The 17,444-nt window shown below is 42.9% G+C and overlaps 2 protein-coding genes across 3 annotated transcripts in view; one reads left to right on the top strand and one right to left on the bottom strand.

The window, feature by feature from the left end:
* Nucleotides 1-17,444, top strand: part of LOC122535101 — a 246,490-nt gene that overhangs the window by 59,860 nt on the left and 169,186 nt on the right. The window contains exon 2 of the mRNA XM_043666325.1: nt 8,724-8,760. The gene's annotated coding sequence lies outside the window, so the exon portion shown is untranslated. The remainder of the gene's footprint in view (nt 1-8,723; nt 8,761-17,444) is intronic.
* LOC122535103 (autophagy-related protein 16-1-like) overlaps nt 1-17,444 on the bottom strand; it is a 230,500-nt gene that overhangs the window by 143,403 nt on the left and 69,653 nt on the right. The gene's annotated exons all lie outside the window — the stretch shown is intronic.

The raw sequence follows: 17,444 nt of genomic DNA, 5'->3' as shown, positions 1-17,444 counted from the left end.
CCTATATACTGCCCCCTCAGCGACTAATTAATATTTTTACGAGCAGCTCGCCGTGACGCTGCCGATCGATAAATCCTTCCCGATAAAGATCCTAGTTACAGCGATAAAGACGAGGGGAGGGGGAGTGACGCCTCTACTCGGCAGTTATTTCGACTCGATCGTCCGATCTGCCAGATACAATGGCAACCGATCGTTCTTCCGTTTAGCGAGTCAAGCAGCCAAGCCAGACGAAACCGATGTTGTTATCGATGCGAAAGTCGACTGTTTCGTCGAAGTATTTCTTCGAATTCTCCGATACTTCCTCGTGAGGTCCTCCAAGTTTCTAACATTTTCGGATCGTTGGACGTTTTTGAGAACACTTCGTTCACGGGAGGTATGTTTCTGTGAATTTGGAAGGAGATTTTGAGACGAAGCAACAGATGGGAAAGTACGAAAGTAACGATAAAGTCCAGAATTTGTGAAGACGATAAACGAAATTAAATTTTGGTGGTAACAAAATTCTACGTATTCTCCGTGTCAATATCATTTCACTTGAAAGAAAAAAAAAGAAAAGAAAATACATCTCTGTGTTACTGTCAGTCGAGTCTCTCCAAACTCGTCTGACTGGTGTCACATTCCACTGAGAAACTTCGCGTACGAACACTACGATCATTGTCGTCAAATACAAATAGAATTTGTTAGAATACCGACTGACAAACGTGAATTATTAAACCGTGAATTTCCGAAAAATTCGAAAATGGTCCCTTGAGAAACAAAAAGAAAAAAAAAAAAAGAGAAAAAGGTATTCTTGTTCCATGTTCTCCCGCTGTCGAAACAGCGTCGTGATTACTTTAAGTACCCAATATTCTACCCCATCTACCTGTTTTTGTACGATAATCATCTCTTCAAGATGGCATCTTCAAGAGTCAAGAGCAAAGTTCAAGCAGTGTTTCACCTCCCTCGAGGTAAAAAGCACCCGAAGCTTCGGGTCTGAAAGTACACAGAGAGTCTCTCTCTCTCTCTCTTTCTCTGTATGGAACGTTGTCGAGGTGTGCGTGTTTCGAAGACTGGGACAGCAATTTTTGAATTCGGCACGCGCGAGTGTGCACGGTTCCATGACCGCCGTCGAGGGGGCCCTCGTTCGCGAAATCGCAAGGAACACGGTTATGGCTGGCCCGTCTAGGTCGTTAGTTCGGTCGCGGGGAAATCAGAGCTGCTGGACGATAAAACGTGAGGAAATTCGGGCGAATATTCGGGCGGAGGACGTGACTCGGGCAGGAAGGTTAATAGGAACTGCCGCACGTAGCTCATTCCACGGTTGCAGCAGGTGCATACTATTCACGTCTTGGCCAGATAGATCTCGCGCAAATTCATAAAGCAATCCTTTGTACGGATACTTCCGTGGAGGTTCGGCGCTCTTTATGGAAATTTCCTCGGGGTGGTGAACCCGCCTTATGAACGAGTCCAGAGAGAGAGAGAGAGAGAGAGAGAAGGGGGGGACCGTGAAGTCGGAACGGACGAGGACAGAGAGAAGACGACTAAAAGAGAAGTATTCCGAAAATTTTCCAAAGGGAAAGACTTAAAATATTCTCGGTCACCTGTCCGTGAGAAATTCTTTCTTCCTCCATTTTGCACCTTCTTCTTTTTCTCCGTTTTGCTTCTTTCTTTTTTTTTTCTTGCCTCTGTTTCCATGTTTTTCTACTCGTTCTCCTTCATATCTCTTGTCCGCGAGTTTGCCACCCACGCGTCGAAGAATTCTTCGCCGGCCGTTAAAAGAGTGAAAATGGCGAGAGCATCGTTAACGATCTGCCTCGGAACAATCGGTAGTTCGATCGAGAACAGTTTCACCGATCGTTAACGAGTTAAGCCGAGATCGGTTCCGCGTCTTTTCCATCCTGTCCTTCCCTCTCTGCGCCGAACCGAAAAATCCACCCTCCCTTCTTCCCGATCTTGCTGTTCCGTTTTTCGTTTGGTTTCCAACGATGACGTAATCAGACGCTCGTTTCGCTGCAGAGGAATTTAGTTTTACTCCGGACAAGTTGCCAAGACGTGCCACTAATTTTACGATCAACCGCCAACGGTATACCTCGGGGTCGACAGTATTGAGACCGTGGCAAGTACAAAGCGCCCAACCAGTGTACTTTGCCCGATAACGACACTAAGACGCTTCCAAGGGATCACGTGACGTTAATTATCTTCCAAGTAGTTGCAAACTGTTGTAACGCAATACGGCCACCGTCGTCCGTACGTGCATGCTTTGCGTACCGAGCCGTTCGAAATTCTTTTCCCGCCGTCGCTGTTCGCGGAAAACTGCCATCCAGTCAAAATTCCAGGCCCGTGCGACACCGGCCAAGTCGAGATCGTCGGTTGCGTCCGGTAACCGGATACGTAGGTTAGCGCGAACACTAGCAGTCGAAACCTAACCCGAAGTACCATATAAACTCGCAGAGACGCTACTTTCGATCGGGGTAACGTAGCTACTTCTCCGCGGACGCGCGATGAATCCGAGGGTAGCGATAGGCCGTGTTTGATGCCGAAGGAAAATTTCTTCCTGCTCGATACTACCGGCCCAGGCATACGTCCCAATATACGAGCCACTTACGGAGAACCACGTATGCGCATTCCAGCCTTTAGCGCGATAGGGATACACGCGGCCCCTTCCTCCCCTCCCCCCCTGTCTTTAATATGCGACAGACGAGTTGACCTCGCCCTTTTCGTGGCGGTACTTGTTCCAGACTATTATCCAAGTACGTAGAGCTACCTTACTCCGCGCGGGTTACTACCAGAGAATTTATAATAACCGAGCTGTGGAGTTATGCCGCGCTCATCGTCGCGCGAACCACGGCAACGCCGTGCCATCTTCGGCCGTATTCTATATCCGATATGCTGCACACGGCGCGCGCGCACTCGGCCTTCGAACAAGGGGGAAAAGAACGAAGCCTATAACGAGAAATCATTGGTACATTCGAGAGATTGCCTGAAAGATTGTCGAATTATTCGTAGAACAGAGAGAGCGTGCGGTGTGTATCTTGGATGAATCTCGGTGATATCGTTTATGGATGTGAGCAGATGCGAGACTCTTTGCACGGGAGGTAGTTCTTTTCTCAGTGGCTCTTGATCAGATGGTTTGGGAAATATACTGCTCGTAATTTATCAATTTTTTCCGTGGCTGCACGCGCGTTCTGAGGAATTCAAACCGAGGAGAAAACGAATTCCGGATCGCAGGTGTAGAAATTTGCAGCGAACGATAATTTAGTCACGTTCCATCCGTTTCGTTGTTGGGACAAAGTTTGTCAAGTTACGTATCGTAACTTCGTCCAGGTCGTGAATTCATACACGTAAATTCACAGTTTTCATTACGATGAACATCAAATGGCGCCCCGAGAGAACCCACGAGTGCACGTAGAGAGACAGAGAGAGAAAGAGAGAGAGAGAGGGCGAGATGTCTACAAATGTAATCACGGAAAATGATTCAAGCGAAAGAACGAGCGTAGAAGAGTGGGATTAATAGAAAATACCCTTGTGAATCGCGCCTTGTCGCGATCTAGCGTGTTAAGGAAACAATTCGAGGGAACGTTATTTCGGATTTCAGCGTGCGTTAACCAACGAAATAATAAATCCGGATTATAAATCGTAGGATCGTGCTTGGCAAAGCCGATAGTTACAGCCAGGATATTGGTAACGTCTATTCTGTGTTCAGCGGATGATAGAGCGCGAACGGTAGGTAAGAGGGATTATAGCGAAATCAGATAGCGCGAGAGGGAGCAGCGATTGGAAGAAAACGTTAATGCAAAGCCCCCGTTGACGGTGTGAAACTACACGAGCCAACGATAATGCGGAGGCAACTCCGTATAGGCTAGGCTTAGACGCTGATGGATTCTGTAATATCGTGGCCGTTTATTCGACTACTGAAGAAGTGGTCTTCTCTTCCCAGCCGGACATATGTCATGCGACAAACGACGCTGTAAATGCCTTCAGTTCACTTTATGCTATAAACCATGTGCTTCGTAATACTCTTTTCACCATTCGTCCGTTTCTTCGTTGGATTACGTTCGCGACGCCGAAGGCTTACCAGCTAGCTGGTCTGGCCACTGCGATGCTGTTCCACCAAGTCGCTGACTGTTTATTAGACAGATCTGTCAACATACTATATCTCAAGTGACGATGCATCTCGATTTTGCTCGCCACTCGTTTTCAATATCTCCCTAATTCTTCTGTTTCTACGTTTTTTTACAACGATGAAAAATCGTCGATGCTTTAAATTTGTTACATCTTCGTGTGACAATGCACTCGGTCTTATTTTAAAACGTAAGTACAATCCACTTTGACTGTTCTAATTTTAAGTGGGAAAGTAAAGAGTACTTTTATCCTCGGAAGTTGTAAAAATTTAAACATCTGCAGGAACATTGAACAATTTTCTTCAGGACACCATGGAGTTGAAAATTGAAATTTTTTTCTTTACGACTTCTTAAAACCTTGCTGTAGCCTTGAGTTCTTTTTGGCAGAAAAAGAACTGTTGAGAGAAACGTGAAATGTTAAGATTTCTTGAATTTTTCAAAATTGTCAATAAAAAGAAGAACACTTTTCCATTTGCTATACGTGATGTTAAAATATTTTTGGGGAAAAGCACGAATTCAGAGTTTTACACTTTCAAACGAGACCAAGTATATTGTTACACGATTTACTTCAACGAAATTATAACAGTTTAAACTATCTTCATTTAAATTAATCTGCAAAAGCAGTTTTGTATCTATCAGAATAGTGATGGCAGAATTTTCGTGAGTGATCCAGAACATCCTACAAAACACTGCATATTTCACTTTTATCGTACTCTGCGCGCAAACACTTGATAAAATATTATTTGTGCTAAAATTCCACGTGCGTGTTCAGTTTCGCTCGTCACTGTATACATTACCAACTGCCAGGAATAAAAATTACTCGTCAGACTCGTCGTAGATTTCCACGTTTCTAATTTTAATCGAACAAAAGTCATTTTGCTTGCTGAAAATCTCGATTTCATACCGAAAAGAAAAAACATAAAGATTCTTCTACAACGGTTGAAAAGTTGCTCGAAGGAAATTCCATTTTCGCGTGGAAAACATCCGAAATATCGCCGGTTCTCGCGTACACACTGATCCCAAAGATCCCGTCTACTCCGAATCAGATTAGAAGGGTGCAGCTTGGGATGATTTAATTAAAGGATCGAACAGCGGCAATAAAGTCGAAACAAACGCTTGACCTCGCGCGGCCGAGTGTCGAAACGACACGAACAGGGAGGAACGAAATTGTCCGGCGTCTGCGCAACGGATGGGAACAGATCGGCGCCAGCTGAAACAGTTGCACGCAGCAAGCTAGACAAATATGTGTATCCACGTATCTCCACGCTGGAAATGCCTATTATCGGCAGATTAAACGGTACAATTTCAGATCTCGAGTGGTACTTGGGTACTCGATTCGCTGATTTATGTCGACTGTCGTATTAAACGATCGTTCCCGGGCTCTACACAGCATCGTCCATGACCGATGAAAAACCGACCGAGTTATTTCGACGAGATCGTATACACCGGAGGCACGCTGCCGGATGCCTCGTCCACGTTCGAAAACGTAGAAAAAAAGAGAAACGGGAATAAAATAAAAGAGAAAAAAAGAAAAAAAAAAAGAAAAAAATCAAACAACAAAGGAAACGAAAGAGATGGGGAAATTATGGCTCGCTTTTACGAGCGTTTCCAACCGCATTAGTCGCATGACAGCGTGTTACACACTACATGCCGGCTAATTATTAATGTTACGGTTATTACCGCTACATTCGCCGCGGTTACGAGCCATAAAGTAACGTTTTATCGATACGTAAAACGTGTTTCACCGGAATGGTTGATTGATCCTCTTAAACCGCTTTTAAATGCTGACCAGCCACCGCCAACGCCTAATGAAAAGCAACACGTCCAGCTGGATACGTCAGCGTGTCATTGCCGGAAGAACACGCATACCGGGATATTAATAATCTGTCATTTCGTTTTAATTGATTTTAACGAGTTTCTCGGCGCGATTGGCAAGCGTTTTTAGATAATTCGTTCGGCTGTTAATTCGCTCTAATGAAACGGACGCGTGGGAAATAAGATCCGTGCGAAGGCATTTCTGAATATTTAAAGAGCAATATGTGTTTATTAAATTTCGCGGTATCCGGTTACGTGCGAAATTATCTAACTGTTCGTGCAGGTTAAACTGGAATTTTTCGACTGAAAAATTTCAAATTGAAAATTAATACGAACATAATGCAACGCGTGAGCGTGAATTTGGAAAATTTATAGAGCCATTAAATTCGAATATTATTAATTATTTTATATCTAAGTAACCATGCCCGCGAATAAGTTTCTGGTTTCACAGTCGTTAATTCCGTGGTAGTCGAGTCATAAATTTAACATGAATGCTAATTAGATTCGAAAGATATTATCAATATATCACGACACGCGTAACACTTTCGCAAATATACCAAACTAGTATTAAAATTAAATTCGTCGTTTAAAGTAACAGTACAAGCCATCCAGACGTAAAAATCCCACCTTCAGAGCTTCATCGTCGCTTTTCAATTACTGTCGTGTGATTTGCAACGCGAGTTACGAATTACGAAACGAAACGGCTCTTCAGTCATTGTCACCATTATAAAATGCATCTACGGTTGTTTAACGTCGTACCTTTGATCTTGCTGAAAACGACTAATTTGTAATTTTAGATAAAAATTTCATAGTTCATTAAGATAAGAATCCATTGACGGGAAGCTTTACAAAATAACCAGACACGTGTACGAGATGAAAATTTTCCCCTATTCTTCGCAAATTTTACACTTTGTTTCACCAGCTGATAGTTCCAGTGTAACGTTACCGCGTCTCGCTACAATGTTCGCACGTTGCACGAGCCGATTCTTTTTCAGCCATAGCATCCGCGGCCTACCCTGGTTCGATTTAAGAATTCCTCCGGCTGATAGATGTTATTAGCTGAAGGTTCGTGTTCATCCATTACCAGCCTTCATAGACGGAAATTTATTCGTCGTCTCTATACCTTCTTGACTGAGGTGCCGTTCCGCGAGCTCCTCGCTACTCGGAATATGAGAGCTCACGTATAGTCGGCACCTCCTTACAGGCAGGCCAAGAGAAAAACCTGGAATTAATATTTCTTTCTGCGCTCGCCTCCTCCCCATCCACGCCCCACCTATCCACTCTTTCCCTCCTCGCTCGTTTTCTAAGGCGAATTCTCCGAGAAACTGTGAAAAGAATTTAAATTCCGCAGCCCGCGTTCTTATAACGGGCCGCTGCTACGAAGGCTATGTGTCATATTAAAAAGTTCAGCGGAGGTCTTCCGCTGACGTTTATTTCTTCAGCCCTCGGTGATAATACGACGCGAGAATTTTCATGGCTTTATCTGACAATTTGACCCGGCCTCGCCCTGGCTGTCTAATCAACCGCGAGATTGATCGTTCATGTTAAATTCATCGGTATCATTACGGGCGAGTGCAAGCATGCGCTATTTATTCTTCGATTCGACCGTGAAACAGTAACTTGCTCTTTCTTCTTCGTGGCGTACGCGGTGAAAAGGAAGTCGCGGAGAAAGGACTTAAACAGACTATGACGAGTGAAAATAGCTTTCGCTGTTGTTGATTGCGTAATAGTTTCATCTTGCTGTGCACTGATATTATTCCGCGTTTAAACATCCCTGTTTTGTTTCAAAATACAGAATATTAAACATTAAATAAAATTGTGCAGTCTGAATCCATTAACCACTTGCGCTGGCAACTGGATTGCGGACCATAACGAGCGACCAAACCGTATACAACAATTCGTCGCTTTCTTTTCGAACTCGTCACTGAGAAGTAATAAATTTATTATTTGTTTTGCCTATATTGTTTCACTTAAATATACTCAAAACTGAGAAAATGTTACAATTTTGGAACAAAAAAAATTCTCGACGTGCGTGGCACGTCGTTCCAGCGCAAAAGGTTAAGCTTCATCTTGAAAATAATAGCTGATAAAAATTGCGCAACTATCTAACAAATATCTATGACTCGTGTCCCTTGTTTGTCAATTAATCACGAAACAAAATTTATCAGAGCTCGTCAATACAGCCTATTTGAATCTAACATGGAAGGAACGAAAGTGGATGATGGATGAGACTAATTTAATATAGCAAGAACATATCTCGAATAGACGTGACCGTTGAAAGGTATATAGTTGCGATCTCTATACCATTTCGATATTCATAAATCCGTTTCCGCGTCTCGCTTATGATACTATCAACGTATGTATTGTACGTGTCATTATGGTGGCACTGATAATTTACTAGAATGGTATTACGTGCCGTTCGATATATTATTTGGAATATCTTTACGGCAGAGTTGCCCGCGCGAAACGGGACGTAAGATGTATTTTTCGAATAAATCGATCCCCAAGTAGGCGGATATATCCAAGACATATTGAACGCTTTAGTGCTAGAATCTGAAATCTGAAATCAGTGAGGTTTTATTTATGGACCCATCTGGAGTCAATGGCTTCAAAAAGAATGAAAGTTATGGTGCAACCGCTGCAATCAATTTCATACGAGTTACTAGTAGTAGAGAGTTACTTTGTTCGAGATTCACAGAACGTATTTTCTTCCATTTTTTTTAATTTTCTTTCTCTTTTCTGTCAATTTTTCTATCAACTATGTATTTCGTGGAATCATTTTTAACTGGAGTGATTTTCTGTTTGTTTCAGAACTGATTCACAAGTGCCAGCCATTGCCTTAACACTGGTAAGTCTACAATTTCACGTTCGATTAAAATTAATTCATAATTAAACGATCGTTGCAAAGGAAACGACTTTATTAATTAATAATGCACGGAATATGATGGAACGTATTGTAAAATAAATGTTTCATCTTTCGCAATGCATCGATTATTATTCGTCTTTCGAATTATTCAATATTATTCATAACTTATTATTGATGAAGACCGATTTCAGTCGAACGATCATCAACTGATTAATCAGTGTATCCTGCGACAAATTAATCATTACGTATGTACGTCGTGTACCTCAGCGAACATAAAAATTCACATTTTTTTTTTTGTACGCAAAAAATTAAAACGAAAGAAACATCGCCGAAACCAAAATCCAGTCGCGGAACGATGAATTCAAATTCCCTTCTTCGTTACGCCGGCCGTAATTTTCAATCTTTCGTTTCATTCGTCGTCTCGGATGCAATTATTAAAGTTTGATAAATGTAATATCGCCGGCCCGAAGCGTTTTCGTCGCAAAGATAAATGACGAGGGAGAAGCTCGTAATAAGCAGCCGGCGGTTTCTTCAACCGGGGCCGACTCTTCTTTGTTCTCGCGTCGCGTCAACGCGAGCTTACATCTTCTTTCCACGAAATAAAGAAACGCTTTATCGCGACGGTAACTAAAGGGAATTTCCGTCATCCGGCCCGACGTCTTGACACATGACTCCTTAAAGTTTACTCGCACGAAAGTGCAGTTTAGATTTCTCTTCCTGGCGCGAGATCTCCTGACAGTCGTTCCAGTCCTTTTATACCCCCGAACGGATTCGCCTTGTTCATTTTCTCATTCGATCGCCTCGCACGTTTCACACCCACTGTCCTCAACCAACTGTCGATAACTGTAGGCCAAAATGAACGAACGATTCGAATGAAAACAGTTGATTGGTATTGTAGTTTCATCGAGACGTTTATTTATCGTTCTTCGACCATTCGCCGTTTCGAACGAAAATTATACATCGATATTGCAACGACAGGTTACCTTCGTTGTTAAGTATTTGAAAAAAGGCGATTTTTATTCTGTACGAAATAAAAATCGGCAAATATAAATCTACGAAGTGTAAGGAGACAGAAGTATTAAATACGCGAATGAATATACGTGTACATACGTTTAAACTACTTTTTTTTACCGCTGAAAATCGACGCAGGACGATATCGAGATTCACCTGATAATACATTAACATAGTGTTAACAACATCTGTAAAAGTATAAATATTTAATTTATAAATGTTTCTATAAATCATCGATTTATACAAATAACAAATCTCAAGACAAATTATAACAAAAGTTTAGTAACATAATAATTATATTTTCCAAACGAAAGTAAAATCAAGCTTTGGCAGAAAATACAACGTTTTTAAAGATATTCCAGAAATACTGACGAATTACGATATTTTTTATTTTATAAATCAGTCAGAGCTGAGATAAAAAATTATCTCGCAAACTTTGGTAGAAAATGTATGTTATCTGTAAATTAATAAACTAAAGTGTATCTTACTTTATAAATCAATTTTAATTCTACGCATGCGCTGTAACTTTCTTCTTTCAACGTAGGTGTGTGTAACATTTTGTCGTCGCCTATTGAAAGTTCGTATCACGTTCCTTATCGTTGGCGTAACTAATTTCACCGCGTGAATTAAATCGCGTGCGCGGCAAGTTAGCGGCTGCGATCGGGAGATCGGGTTGGCTGGATTGGCATGATTTCAAGATACGTAAGGAGCTACTACTAATTCAGACGTTTCGACTGATGGGCCAAATTACGCGATACGTGGCGCCACGCACGCTTCTATTTGCCCCGGAGTCGATACGCGAGGAATTGTCAATTTGCTCCTTTTAATGAGGATTCAACTCGATTACGTAGGACGGCGCCGTTCCGCGGATGTAATCGATTTATTTGATCGTTGATCGAGTTTCCAGAATAATTATGCCACTGTGACAATTTGATATGAACCTTGCGTGCATTAATCTTGCGTTTTTTGGCTTTTGTCCAAGCCGGAAATCAAAAGCAACCAGCGGTAATCCAGCAATCTCGCGCACAACAAAATCGTGATCGGCGAAAGCCACGGGAACGTACCGAAGTCACTTGATTCCGAAATTTGGCGTAAATGTGGCTTTCGAAAAGATATTCAACCCGTATTCTTTATTTTTTCTTTTTTATCAAAGTTGGGGGTGCGGAATATATTTTGTCAAATACATTGTTAATAATATTGAGAAAAATTTCAAGTGGAATCTGACCTACTACGTTTTCGTCGAAATTAAATTCTCCTTCGTCAACAATAAAGAGGTAATTAAATCTCGATTAATGCGTTCGAGTTCACAGAGATAGCGATTCATTTGTATCCATTTGGATTCGTTCAGTTATCATTTTACGATTGACGCGGTTACAATGCGAAATATGGAGAATGCTCGAGTCAAATTCGATTCAATTTGAACGCGATATTAATTTAAAATGACACGGATATTCCTGCAGGATCAAGTGCTATCCGCTCGTTCGTTCCTAAGTGGCTAATAAATTTCGTCGAAAATCTGTTCCACGAAAGTCTGACGTTTTCACAGTTGTCGTCTCATCAATAAATATCGCGATATTTGGGAATATTTATTGAAAAATAAGTAATAATCCAACTGATGAATATTCTTCTTTCGTGTCACGCGATGCGATCGAAACGTCAATATATGCCCGATTACGTTCGTAATAATGCAAGCAATTAAGTTATATTTACTTTCAATTTATATCGTTTACGGTTCGACCAAGTCCCGGTAATCAAACTTGTACAGCGCCGCAATTACCCCGGCGTTTGGCAGCTGCTGTACGAGTGCGTTCGTTAAACAGCGATTACCACCGCGGCATATGTATGTTGATAATAAAAGTAAAACATCAACGCGATCGATGACCGCGCGTCTACGTTTGTCCGTAAGATCGTTAATCAACAATAATGGCATTACCTGCCAAATAGCATTTTACTTCTCCACGCGTCGATTAATAGTAGACGTCGTATCGTAAATTTGTCATTTCTTTAGAGCCGGTTGTTAAAAACTTGTTCTGCCGATATCCTTTGTGCTTTTCATTAAAAATTGATGAAATAATTAAACGATATTCATTGCAGCCTGGAGCCTCTCGATCGCCGAAACGAAATGTTATTCAATTTATGAAATAAACAGCATTTCATAAACAAATCGAACGCTTTGTGAATGCACCCCGAATGCTCAGAATATTCAGTTAAATTTTAATTTATCCGATTAAATGCCGATCGATCGTGTAACGTATAATTGACAAAGTTCGAAATATTCGTTTCAGAATGTTTCCATTTCCTATCGTTAACCAGCGGTAATCTTCAAAAAAAAATAGTGGCTCGATTTAATCTCTAATTATCATCGTGATCAGTATAATCGACCGGGGAAGAATGTAACAGGAAAGAATTCAAATCTTTCACGTTCACATAAAACATACGGTGGCGCGTATTTTTAGGAGTCAGTTGAAGTAAGATAAGGAGAAAGAGGGCAGAAGGATCGACTCGAGGCCAGAGCGAACGAATAGGGGCAGAAAAGAACGAGTGTAGACGAGAGAACGAGAGGGAGGCACGATCGAAATGGCGGAGGACAAGAAAAAGACGGAGGTGGCTGGCAGGAGAGCATCTCGTTTCCACCAGGCGTTTCTGCAAAGATATCTCGAGTGGCGGTGTAACGCGGTAGGACGGCGCGTAATTAACGCCTCATGTAGATGGTATCGTGTTGTGGACGATCCGCGTGACGACCGGTGATGTACGGCCTCGCTGCTGTAATGGAATATTATTATCGGTCAGCATCAACTCGTTGAGTTAGTGGCGGCGTAGCGGGTACCGACATTGCCAACGAGACGACGGGACGCAATACGGACGCGAGGCGATTCCGATTGCTCGCGGTTCGAGAAAACCGAGCGCGACGATTGCCGATGACGATTCGTGGACGCAGCCGTGCGTTGCGAGCTACCATGCAACAGTGAATGGTTCCTTGGAAGCAAACCGCGGCAAGACAAGCCGATTCATCTCTTTGGGAGACTTTCGCTGTCCCAGGTGCTCGATCATCCGGCGGCGACCGAGCGAAATATACTGCATTCTGCAGATCGCCAGACTCGCGGAAGTGGCTAAGGGATGAAGAATCTTAACGGGACCGGGCGAGAGCGTGCGATCCGTTTCGAACACGGAAAACAGGATTACTCTTACCGTGAGATATATTGAATTTGGCGTGCGCCCGGCGAAATGACGCGCGACATCGAACTGATCCCGGCAGACGGGAGTTTTTCGATTAAGAAGCTAGAAAATGATCAAACTTCGTTTTCGACGAACTTTGTTCCATCAGCAGTTCGATTTGCTTATCTCGTTACGCAGTGTGATTTTTTTTTTCCTTCTCCTATTTTCTCCTCCTCCTCCTCCTCTTCTTCTTTTTCTTTTTTTTTTTTTTTTCTTTAAACGAGCCTCGAGTTTCAAACTTAATTACCGCGGCCCCGGCGCGACAGTAATCTCAAAACAATTTAACGAGCTTGCCTTGAAAACTTTATCTGGGACAATCGGCATAAAGGGCTCGGTGTCGCCAGCTACCAGCAGTTGCACGGCCAAGACGTTCCGACCACGCGACGAAGACAATGGCCACAGCCAGTCGGATCTCTTTTCTCGTCTTCTTCTTCCCACCCGCCTCTGCGAGAGAAAACGGCGGTATGAGAGAGCGGGCATTGTGCGAAAACTCGCTGTCGAACTCTGCCGACTTCTTAAAAAGCCGTAAAAGACCTCGGCCGGAGGTTCTGTCCACAACTGACGAGGATGTCCTTTCGCGACACCAATCCACGTTGCCTGGAAAATTGACGTCGAGGGCGATTTTTCTAAGCTGTTTTTCTTTCTCTCTTTTTTTCACCGTCCGACGCACTTTAACCCTCCACTATCCTCCTCGTCCCACTATCTTTTATTACGATTGCCTTTTCGAGCATGATTGATAGCTCTGCATCTAAACGCGTTTCTTAGCACCAACAAATTGATTACCTGCACGAACTGCTCGTTTTTCTTTCTTTCTCACGACTGATAATCCGAACTTGAAATCCCGCCTTCGTGATTTATAGGAAGATTTAGCTACTCCACGGGCCGAGATAAAATTCCTCATTCTCTGGATTCTTTCTCTGTCTCTAACCTACCTTTCGTCTCTGGTACAGGATAATTATCATCGCTGTTCTTTCTAGGTTACGCCTCGAAAAATCTTCCTCGATGTTCGTGCGATGTTCGATTTCGTAAAATACGAAGATTGTGTCATTGAAACCAAATGACGATAGAACTTATTCGAACGCGAAACCGCAACTTCGAACAAATTATGAATAAACTCAGACTCTGTCCAACTCGGCAACTTGATTTTCCTTCGAGTTCAAAAGTCTTTGTCTATCGTCGAGCGTCAAAACTTAAGAAGACCACAGAGAAGAATTTGAGAAACTTCGTCGTTTGATTTCAATTTAAAACTCCGAATTCTCTCTCGCTTCCCCGTCTCTTCAGAAACCAGAAAATCGGAACACTTTCCCCGGCTTAGGGTAAGTGGCGATAAAATTTCAAACGTCTGAAATTTCAACAAAAGATCGAGTTCGATGTCAGCCAGTTTTGTCCGTGGCTACTCAAAGGGACGCTTCGGTTCGACTAACGGTTCCCCCCCTCCCGTAGAAACTGTAGCGTGTCGAAAGCAGAAACGGCATCACGCCAGGGCGAAATTACAGAGAAGTTCCGTTGGATGCACGGTGAAGAGGAACTGCGACAAATCCGATTTTAATGCGATCAAAGCACGGTCTGTAGCGGAGTTTCGAGAGAAGCGTAGATGACTTGCATCGCTGGTCACCGCCGGCTGGCCGGTGGGATAAGCGTTGTGGTCAACGCGGATGATCGTTAGAACGCTTTTGTTTAGCACGAACGAAAGTGAAGAAGTTCTAATCTGCGGTCGACGCACGTCAGCCAATTAGAGTTCGCCCGTGGATGGCTCATCGAAGTTAGATTGCCAAGGCACACACTCTATCTGGCAAAGTTAATGAGCAAATTTATATGATTTCCACGTCGAATAATCCTGTTTCGTCTCAGATCGCGTCTCATCCCGACGGAATCCCAAACGACAGAGACGAAAACGTGAGAGCCGAAAGTAACTACAGTTCATTGAATCCCCGCAATCCCACTTCTTTGTCGTTGAAAATTACAGAACCGTTGAAATTCATTGAAATCATCTTCTTTAACTGTGGTGCTGATTTCACCTTAGAAAGATCGTAATTCCTTTCACTGCTGCACGTGTACTTTTTTTTTACCATTTCGAAAGAGATAACGATCCTCTCGAATGAACATTAATATTTTCAACTATCAAGATAGTTAATTTCTAGTTTTAATTGACAGTTTTAATTGAAACTATCGACATCGCGAATGAAATATTTGGAAATTGGAAAATTCAATGTTTGGAAATTAATTAGAATAGTTTAGAAACAAAATGTGCAGGTATTCTCAGAAGATTGTATGAAGCAGTTTCGTTAAAGAGGATGGTGCTTCAATCTTCTCTAAAGGAGATGTGGAAAAAATAATATTTCAGAGTCTATACCACATTCGAGATACACGGAATATATTTGTTCGCCGATCTTGCGGTAAATTTGTCGAACTCTTTTTTGCGTGTCACTAGTTTGAGGAGGGAACAGTACACGGAAAGTTGCTATTTATCACTCGCGATCAGTATGTTAGAGCAAAATGCTCGAGAACCCCTCTCTCTGAACAGTTTTGTTCGTAATTATTTCGCCTGAATACCTACGACTGTGCGCTTTCGCGCGAGTGATCACGCGCTCGCGTCTCGCCGAGTATTTCTACCAGGCGTCGAACACCCAGACCGAAAGACGGACGACGAAGCGAATCGAAACGGCTCGGAAGAATTCTATCGTTGTATCAAAACGAAGCAGAGAGAGAAAGAGAGAGAGAGAGAGAGAGAGAGAGAGAGGAGTTGGGGGCAGGGGATCCTTTAAGGTGAACGGAGCAATCTTTTATTTTGTTGCTCGGCTCGTCTGTTTTCCCTCTCGATACGATCGGGATCAAACAGGCGGAAGATCTGGATCCTTTATTGCAAAGAAACGAGAAATTAATCCGAAAGCAGACGAAGAGCGTGGGGGACGGAGAGCATAACCGTTTATCTTTTATTGGCCGGGCACTCCGGTCGAACGAGAGGAATAGTCAACGCAATTTCGGGACCGAAATATTACGATGTCTGAAAGTTACTTTCCCTCTACAAAGCTCTTTGACTCGGAAGACAATAACTTCCCCACGAGAGAGAGAGAGAGAGAGAGAGAGAAAGAGAGAGAGAGGATGCTTTCATTCCTGTATTATCTGGCCTAACCTCGCCCAAGTTTACCCCTGTTAGATGTTACCTCGCGAAAAATTGTCATTATTGCGACGACGACTTGCTCCACTTTCCTCGATAACCGAGAAAGAAAGAAAGAAAGAGAGAGAGAGAGGGAGAGAGAGAGTGAGTAAGTCTGTGTCCGATTCAAATCTAACGAAGTTCGACATTGAACAATGTAATTATCGTTCGCTTACCAACGTTTTATCAAGTCCATTTTATCTACCTGGGGATACGGTTTTATCTTTAAAGATCGACGCGAAAAGAAAAAAAGATTTAACGTGCCCCGGTGGTGAGGGAAAAGGCCAATGAAATGACTTCGTCGAGGTGAGCACCAAGGAGAGATCCAACATCGTGGACCGAACGAAACGAAAGGGGAGAAGTTACTTGCATTCCTTCACGCTTATTGGTTCCGTCAGATTGCTTTGCTTCTATTAGACGATGTCTATACGGATATCACGTACCGTCGACACGTTCTCTAATGTTGGAGGGAAACATCAAACAAATGAAAACGGCGCGCTGACTCTGCCGTTTCACCGTTTTATTTTATGTTAAAATATATCCGTCAATGTCCATTATGCAACAACGGAGAAGACGCAGTGTACTACGCGTTGATATTTATAATCCGCAGGAGCGAGTGTTTGCAGACCATAAATCGAATCACAGACACGTATTGCGTAACAGTTTTCAGACAGTATTATATCAGGTTTATCCTAGTTCAATATTTTCTAATAGTAGAACCGGCAGAAAACTTCGAATCACCGAGAAAAATCTGGCTGATCCGTTAATATCGTCTGCTGTTTACACGGGACGAGCAGTCGGTGGCTGATGGCCACTGTACGACGACAAAGCTGCAGAGAAGAAGAGAAAACGAGGGTTAGCATGGGAGGGGTAGGAAGGATAAAGAGAGGATGGACGTTGGATATCGCCCAGAGGTACTGCTAACAAACCTCAAAATGTAATAAAAGCCAGATTCTCGGTATATAAGGGCTGGTCAGTGTAGATGTGTTTTCCTTAGCAATATCCAGGCAACATCGTTCGTCCACATTCTGGCCTCGGAAATAAGTATCTCGCTCGATACCTGCCAGAGAAGGGGGAGGTGGGGGAGGGTTAAGAAATGAAAATCTGTCAAAGGCACAATGTTACGCTGTATAGGTAAATGCACAGGCATGTACAGTTGCTCGCGAAAGTATATCGTACAACTACGCGGTCATCGATTCGAGTAGATTCGGTCGACAGGGATCAGACATCGGCTGAAATTCCATCTACGCGTAATATCTTTCATCTTTGTCGAAATTCTTTG

The sequence above is a fragment of the Frieseomelitta varia genome, unplaced genomic scaffold, assembly GCF_011392965.1.
Source record: "Frieseomelitta varia isolate USP_RPSP 00005682 unplaced genomic scaffold, Fvar_1.2 scaffold_67, whole genome shotgun sequence".
In the NCBI taxonomy this organism is placed as follows: domain Eukaryota; kingdom Metazoa; phylum Arthropoda; class Insecta; order Hymenoptera; family Apidae; genus Frieseomelitta; species Frieseomelitta varia.
This window is presented reverse-complemented; position numbering and strand designations above follow the sequence as displayed.